Source organism: Hordeum vulgare, chromosome 7H (genome assembly GCF_904849725.1).
Source record: "Hordeum vulgare subsp. vulgare chromosome 7H, MorexV3_pseudomolecules_assembly, whole genome shotgun sequence".
Taxonomy (NCBI): Eukaryota; Viridiplantae; Streptophyta; class Magnoliopsida; order Poales; family Poaceae; genus Hordeum; species Hordeum vulgare.
In genome coordinates, this window is record NC_058524.1 from 205,402,512 (window position 1) to 205,410,670 (window position 8,159).

The 8,159-nt window shown below is 40.8% G+C and overlaps 1 long non-coding RNA gene across 1 annotated transcript; it reads left to right on the forward strand.

The window, feature by feature from the left end:
• The first annotated feature begins 3,980 nt into the window (after positions 1 to 3,980).
• On the forward strand, positions 3,981 to 6,553 carry LOC123413069. The gene is made up of 2 exons (XR_006613670.1): positions 3,981 to 4,508; positions 6,292 to 6,553. It is a non-coding gene; the product is annotated as an uncharacterized LOC123413069 (long non-coding RNA).
• The last annotated feature ends 1,606 nt before the right edge of the window (positions 6,554 to 8,159 follow it).

Below are 8,159 nucleotides of genomic sequence, written 5' to 3' on the forward strand. Positions count from 1 at the left end.
TTGGGACCGTACATATCAAACACGATACACTATTTTTAATGCATGCATATTCTTTTGAGACATACCTATAAATTATACTAGATATATATACCCAAAATTGTATAATTTACATATACTTAAGATATAAGGTATGCACACATACCTGAGATATTGTACGCACAAACTCAATTCCTAGTGCATATATATGCCTTGAAGACAAATCCATAATAATATATTTTTAATGATGACATACCTAATAATGACATACTCTTTTTTGGGCTATGTATATATACCTGAGATGTTCTACGTACAAACTTTTCTTTTTCAAAACTGTGAAATGAATATAGTACCATGTGACATACGTTTCTCAATAATAGGGTATAACACATCAATAAAATCTGAATTATATTATGTGTAGAAACGTACATGTACCGTGCATGTGACTATTAATTGTTCATTTTCTCTTTCCATTATAATATGGCCATTAAATGTCCCTATCAAGCAATAATTCTTTTCTAATAAAACATTCTAATACTAATATAAGTACACACATCTCAACGTAATTCGACGGTTTATAGACAAGGTGCCCACGCACCTAGGTGCCCCAAACAGTCATCCTAGGTAAAATGTTTGGGGCATCTAGGAGCCTGGGCACCTAGGCTCGTTATGGCAAGTCATATCCATTAGTGCATGACGTTTAATAAACAAAATAATGACTTTCCATATTTTATTTGCATGTACTAGTATATTAATTTGTCAATAATTGCTTTCAGAAACAAAAATAGTATGAACATTCATACTTGGATACGTACATATGTACATGTACTCGATATATACACATAGACCGTGATACCAGTTAGTGCATATTATACCTAACAAAAATATGTACATATTCTCAAGTGTATGGCGTGTCTGCATGTATGTATATATCTAAATATATCCTTTATATGTATCACTTTTTTTTACTTTTAGGTATGTATATACATGTATACTCGTTCGAGTCATACCCGTAAATGATAGTAGACATACCCAAAAGGATATACCCGACGAATATAATTGAAATGAGACATACTCGGAAATTATATATCCAAAATCAATATAATCACGTGTGATATATCCCAAAATCAATATACTCACATGTGATGTATTGGTCGAAAATATACCGAAGGTAGGTATATACCAAAGAAATTAGTACGTGCATATATATAATATGCATGTGTATTGCACATGTGTATCCCATAAAAATACAAACGTTGTATGTATATACTCTATCGGAGTTTCCATTTTTCATACAATGAAATAAATTAAGAAGAAATTACTTTCCAGTATACTCGCATGTGCTATACCTAAGAAATTAGTACATGCGTAAATACAATATGCATGAGTACTGCACACACACATACCCCGTAAAAATAATAACGTTATATGTATATACTTGATCGGAGTTTCCATTCTTCATACAATGAAATAAATTAAAAAAAAACTGCATTAATTACTTTCCTATTCAACGCATGTTATTAAGACACCTAAATCAGAAAGTTATTGGTACTTATCATTTACTTTCATAAAGCATATATGGAAGATGCTAAATATACTCACACCATTACTATCTGCATGCATAAGTCTAGATCCGATGGTCACGAGGTAAGGAGCCTGGGCACCTAGGTGCTCCAAACGGTCGTCATATATATATATATATATATATATATATATATATATATATATATATATATATATAACATGATTGTGTTTGTATCTTTGCTTTGAATTTCGTGTTAAGTTTAGCCACCCGGACATTGGAATTGCATGCTTGTTAGGTTCTATGCACAAATAAAAACTTTTACCGTTGGTGTTTGAATTTTTTACTTTGTATTGAAACATGATCAACTCCTAGAATTTTAGACATTATTGACTCATAAATTGTTTGTTACGTCCTAATGTTTCATTTTATAATTAGACGATTATAGAATGTTCTCTTATTGACTAATTGTTTTCCTGTTTTTGTTATTGACTTGTTCTAGAGTTTTATGGATTATACTCGGGGATATAAACTGTGAAAATAATAGTATACAATAGCTATTGTTTGAAAATAATTATGCAACTTGTCTTGAAATTACATGAACTCGTGATTTATTTCTATGTGTACTAACTTATGTAACTTATGTCACGGGTTCTATTAAGTTTTGTGTGAATGCAATTTTTAAGATCGAGGAGAGACATCGATGTAAGAGGAGTAATTGTAACACCCCAAAAATTTAACCAGGTTTTATTAATTTAAATTTTTCCATGAATGTTAATTTTTAATTTTTACTTGATCCTCTCTTGATTTGAGAACCTTCTCTCTACTCTATTTTCTAAAATTCTTCCCTCCGAGTAGAAACTGCTGGAAAATATTATGGGATTTGAGTGTTTTATTAAGAAAAAATATTTCATCTTGCAAATTCAATGGGAATTATTTTTATAATAAAATCGCCCCAAATAGATTCTTTTATATGGTTTTTTCATTATTTCAAAGACCTCTCTTGCACTACAACCATTTTAAATATTTAATCTAAAATTCCACAAAAATTTGGAGATGTTATGTGATGCCTACAAATCCATTTTTTTGCAAAAAAAACCCAACTTGGTCTTTCGAAAAGTTTGAGCAAACCCTCCTCTTTTCGTTTCTGGTCTAGTTTGGTGTTTTGAACTGCAACCCTAATTTCTCTTGCTCAAATGACTCTGGGATTTTTCCTACTTGTAGTCCCTCCTACCAAACCCTTAAATCGAGGAGACCAACCCAATTTCATCTTGGAAGTACACCTAAGGGCTCCCTCAAGTTGGTGTTTAGAATTGTATTTCTACAAAGATTGCACCAACAATGTTCTTAGTTTGCCAAACCAGCTCCAGCACCATCTATATCATCTAAGGAGGCATCATCCTACAAATTTGATCATAAAAAAATTCCGTATGTAACCCTAACATTTTGTCGAGCTCATTATGTGCATCAGAGAAATTGGCAAGCTCATAAGCTTGCATTAGGAACCAGTTTCCCTGGCCAAAACAGCATGCCCTAGACTCCTATAAGAACGCATATAACCATCCTACCAAAACCTAGCTCTATTGGACTAGCTTACCGTGATCTGGCATTTGATCGAGCACCTGGTGCACGTGCTCTGGGCGCAGCCAGAGCGCGCGTTTTGCACATGCAAGCGTCCGAGCCGCTTCTTCCACCGATCGCTCCTCCCGCTCGTCCTGATCCACCTTTGTTAGCAGCGACACATTGGAACCCCATCGACGCCCCTCCCATCCGCAAGGGCCTCCCAGACATCATCCGGCGCCGCGTTGTGGCCACAGTAGCGGGCAAGCTGCCGTTCGAGGCGCGTTGCTGATTCTCGAGCCCTCCATCTCACTGAGGTAGTGTTTCTTTTCCACATTCTAGACTTTTTTTAGTCTGAGGGACTAAAGAAAAAAGTCCCTTCAATAGAGTCTTTTTATAGTCTCTTAGGGCTTGTTCGGTTTATCCCATCAAAAAGGGGATTGAAGATGATTGGAGGGGATTGAGGTGGAATTTGACTTGTAGGGGATTTAATCCCTCACAATCCCTTCCAAACCCCTTTAATTCTAAAAGAACCGAACAAGGAATTAAGAAAAAGTCTCTTATGTATCTTTACCTAGAAACTAAAAAAAACTTTTTAATCTAATGCCTAGGCAAAGAAACACCACGTGAATTTATCCATAGCTGTGACCAAACCCCTGACGGCCCCGCCGGCCTCTGCCACCGCCACTGTTCGCCATTTATGGCCGGCGCCGCTATTAGCCATGGTCGGTGCCGCCCGAGCACTCTGGGCCAACCAGCTCCTCTATGTGGATGATTCGGATGGCATTAACCTCGCCTAACCGCACCGACCACGCCCTGGCCACATCTAATCTCTCACTGACCCCCCGGCCACCATGAATGACCACATCGTCGTGCTTATCCATGAAAGCTAGGGGAACCGTCATCGTTCGCTTATGTAAGGGTCCTTCGAGTTCTCTCAGTCCATCATCACCACTCTTCACTCACCTGGAAGCTCCCTAGGGCAGTCGTTCCACCCAGAGGAGTCGCATCCCTCGCCTCCGATGGAAATGGCCACCGCAACCTCCCTGTTAAATTCGTCGCACCCACAAGCTCCTACCTAGAAGTTTCTTAGCTAGTAGACTTTCCCAATCATCGCGAGCCCCTTCCACCTATCAATTGCTTTCAGGAGCGAACCATGGACGAAGCCCCATGCCTCACGTAGCTCCCTCCGCCATGGTTAAGGTCCTGCTCGACCTCGAGCTCCTCGGCGCTCCCCTCTAACTCCATCGGATTGGGACCATCCTCCTGATAACCCTTGTGTCGAGCGTCGGAAATGGCACCCCCTAGCACCGACAATCATCGCCGGGGCGGCCCCCCTATTTCTCCCGAGGAGCGTGAGAGGAGGGAGACAAATCCGACAGGTGGGTCCCATCTTTTGGTGAGCCAACTTTTGCCACCGGTGATGCCCTCTCGAAGGAAACGTACTCCTGTAAGTACGCCTTTAGTTATCGATAGCGCACTTGAGCCGAAACATTTTCTTTATGGATTTTATTTAAAATGAGAAAGTTCCAAACAACTTTTTGCACTATTTTTAAATTGTGTGTCGATTTGAATATTTTGAAAATAGGAAAATGGAGGGAAGATCAATTTTTCAAAGTTTTGGAGTGCATCCAACATTTTGACACACTCAAGGCAAGCATGTCGAACACTGATATGATATAAGTTGAGTGTTTGTTTTCTATGTTAAATGAATTCATGACTATGTTAAGTGAAATAACATCTTTGCATATGGAAATTCTCATCCATGAATGCATTGATGGAAATCATTTTCTGTTAAAACATGAGATACATGTGATAGTAGTTACTACCCCACGCGATAGTTGCCTATGCTAGTTCGGATAAATTTCCGAGGAAGGTTTTTGTCTCGCGAAGACAGAATTGTGGAACTGATATCTCGTTGTGATGAGGATGATTAGTAAAGGCATGTTGGGGCATGGTAGGTGGTCACTTTGTCAGGTACAACAAGGTAAATATGTTGTATTAATCATGCAGGGAAAACATAAACTTTCTGAGTCAGATCGTAGATCGAGTCTTGTTTCAGTAATCCCCATACTTGTTACATACTATCACTTTCCTTGCCACAGATAGGGTACGGTTTAGTAGGTTGTCAACCCCTTTGTTTGCACACACCATATAGAGAGGCAATAGTGAAAGATGGCCTCTTGTAGCCCATGTCACTTGGTCCGTGGACATGGTTTTCTGGTTAAACCGAGGAGGTAGCGCCCCTGTTTGCGCGCGTTATAAATATCTATCACATGCTAATCAAAACTGTGGTCTCCCACTTAGAGTTTTACCTAACGATTTTTGTGGGCGATTACAAGCATTGGGAAGTTAAGCTGGTGTGTGCGGGTCAGGTATGTTTTCAACTCAAAGACCGTAATCGAAATTAATCCACGTCTCAGGTTGACTAAAGAAATCGGTTACTCGTGGTTAAGGAGTACACCGTGTGCAGAGTATACCATCTATTCGAATAGTCATGTCCACGGTTAAGGACTACAGTCTGGGATAGGTTAAGTGTCGGTCTTCATAAGAAATTAATTAAACCATGGTGTTGATCACAAATCATGACGGATGATCTTTATTATCAATTTTGTTATGGACTAACAACCTTTTTATATGAATTGTTGAGTAACCTTGGGAAAATTATGCCACCTCGATACTCATGCGATTATTTTCAATATAAGGCCTTTATGCGGTGTTGCTTCACACGCTCGACTATGGGAATTCATATTATTATATATTTTTATAAGCCCTTTATGCGGTGTCGCCCGAGACGCTTGAGTGTGGCAATTCATTTTATTATTTTTCTTATAAACCCTTTTTCGGTGTCACTCCAGACATCTGACTGTGGCACACATGAATTTATCTCTCATATAATCCCTTCATGTGGCGTCGCTCAAACGTCCGATTGAGGCATGTTCTGCATTTTCCTTTCGAGGCATCGCCTGAGACACCCGATTGGCACATTCTATTTTCTTGGAATCCTTGAGAGTACTACCGCCCGATGTTCAATTTCCATTTTAATTTCCTTGATTATTTATTTACTCCCACTATGGATAAACTATATGCATACTCACATTTATGAATTAGTCTTAAGGCATTATGAATATGAGTGCAAGCAATTCACTTGTTGTATTACGCTTGTTTTCATGATGTTTGCGAGTACATTCAAATGTACTCACTAGCTTATCCCTGGCTATTGTCTTGGCTAGCTTGCGTATTTGAAGAGGAACAATATGACGACAACCCTGCAACCTAGGCATTGAAGATAGCAGCTTCGCGAGATAGGAATTTTCCACGTCAACTCTTCCTGTGGGGATCGAGTCCCATAGATGTTGGAGTTCCACGAGGTGCTACTGCCATCAGCCACTAGAAATCTTTGTTGTACTCCATGGACCATCATGGTCTTGTACTCCAAACTATGTAATTGCTTGGAAATTATGTATCAAGGAAGTGTCCACTAGTTAACAGTAATCCTGGCGCTGGTGAGCATGAGGGTAATTTGTTGGGAGTTTTGTATACCGGAAAACCGACCCTCACAATTTTGATATCAGAGCCTGGCTGATCATTGGCTAAGTCTATCTTAGCCGGGTCAATAACCAGACCGACCTAGATCGCCAGCGGAGACCATGAGGCAAACCTTACACTGTTGCATCTTGTGCGCTACCTAAGAGCACAAGAGGCACTCTGCGATCACGTCACCCTCGACCTAATTGTGGCCCGACAAGTGCTTGCACACCAGGCCCCGAGGAGAAATGAAGCTGCACCTGATGCCAACAACCCAGTAGTGTTGTTCGGAAGACCGATCGAACTCTTGAGATATATCCCTATTGCTGACTTGAGAAATGCGTTCGTCTCCTCAAAAGAGCTCCATCGTATCTTGGGGATTTTCTCCAACGGGACTGTAGCCACTACACCCCGTGATGGCCATCATCGCTACCCCAACCATGTAGCTCCGGATCCTACCCGAGTCAACCTCACCACTGAAGCCCAAGGAGAAGCCTCAACGTTCATGAGACCCGCTCTACTAGATGTCAACGAAGTAGGCTGAGCTCACCCGAGTAGTACCCAACCTTAGTATTCCTACGCCATGTAATATTGTGATCTTGTATTGCCATAAATAAATTGCAGGCTGTTTGTATGCCATTATTTTAATGGAACCACATGAATCTTTTGGCGTTTGGTTGCGGAGTAAGTTCTGGGTGTAACTGCTAGAAACCACCCTAGCCGACGGCGAGAACAATACGTCACATTTTTTTATTTATATCCGCGACATTGACCCGACCACTCTAGAACAGGGCTGATACCAAGGACCATAATCACGCCGAAATATGTTTCCTAGCCCAAGCACTATATAAGAGGCCACTCCATGACCATGCCCAACATCCCTCACCTTTTGCAGTGCCTCCACAACCAATTCCCCCATGTCGCACCTTGGGATTCATCTGCCAAGCCCTGATGCAACTCCCGCCAGTTTTAAGATATTGTGGGACTTTACCCGCAACACTCTTGGCTCCCACACCAACCCTAGTACGAGTTGTTGAAATCGAGGATCACTTCCACCTCCACGAATATTGGGCAGTTGTGCACATAACACCAGTAGACCCTAACCAAGAACCTAAAAAATCTCCTTCATTGAGAAATCTAAGCTAACTCCAGAAATGGTCATAGATGTTGCTGCCTACGAAGCAATTATGTGCCTTCGTTTCGTAGTACCTTATGTGAGAGAAAGGGGGTATTATTACTTCCCGAGCCGTGCAGCACTCGGAGAAGCAACGTCTTTCCCCTAAACATGAACAAAGAGAGATCCAGTACTAGCCAAGCTTGTTCAATATGTCATCTCTCAAGAGCATTTGACCCAACGAGTGATGGATTTTCTTCAGACCCTTGTTGTTATGAATCCTCAGATCTCCATTGGCCGACCTTTGAGGCCAGACCAGGAAGGGCGCGTCCTCCGAGTACTCCATCCAATCTCCCCGGTGGAAGATGGATGTATCCCAATGACGGGGATATTTCGTGAGGACCCGTATATTCTTACCTTTGCGCCATAGATGCCCATGTTGTGTTTGTTAGTCTAGTG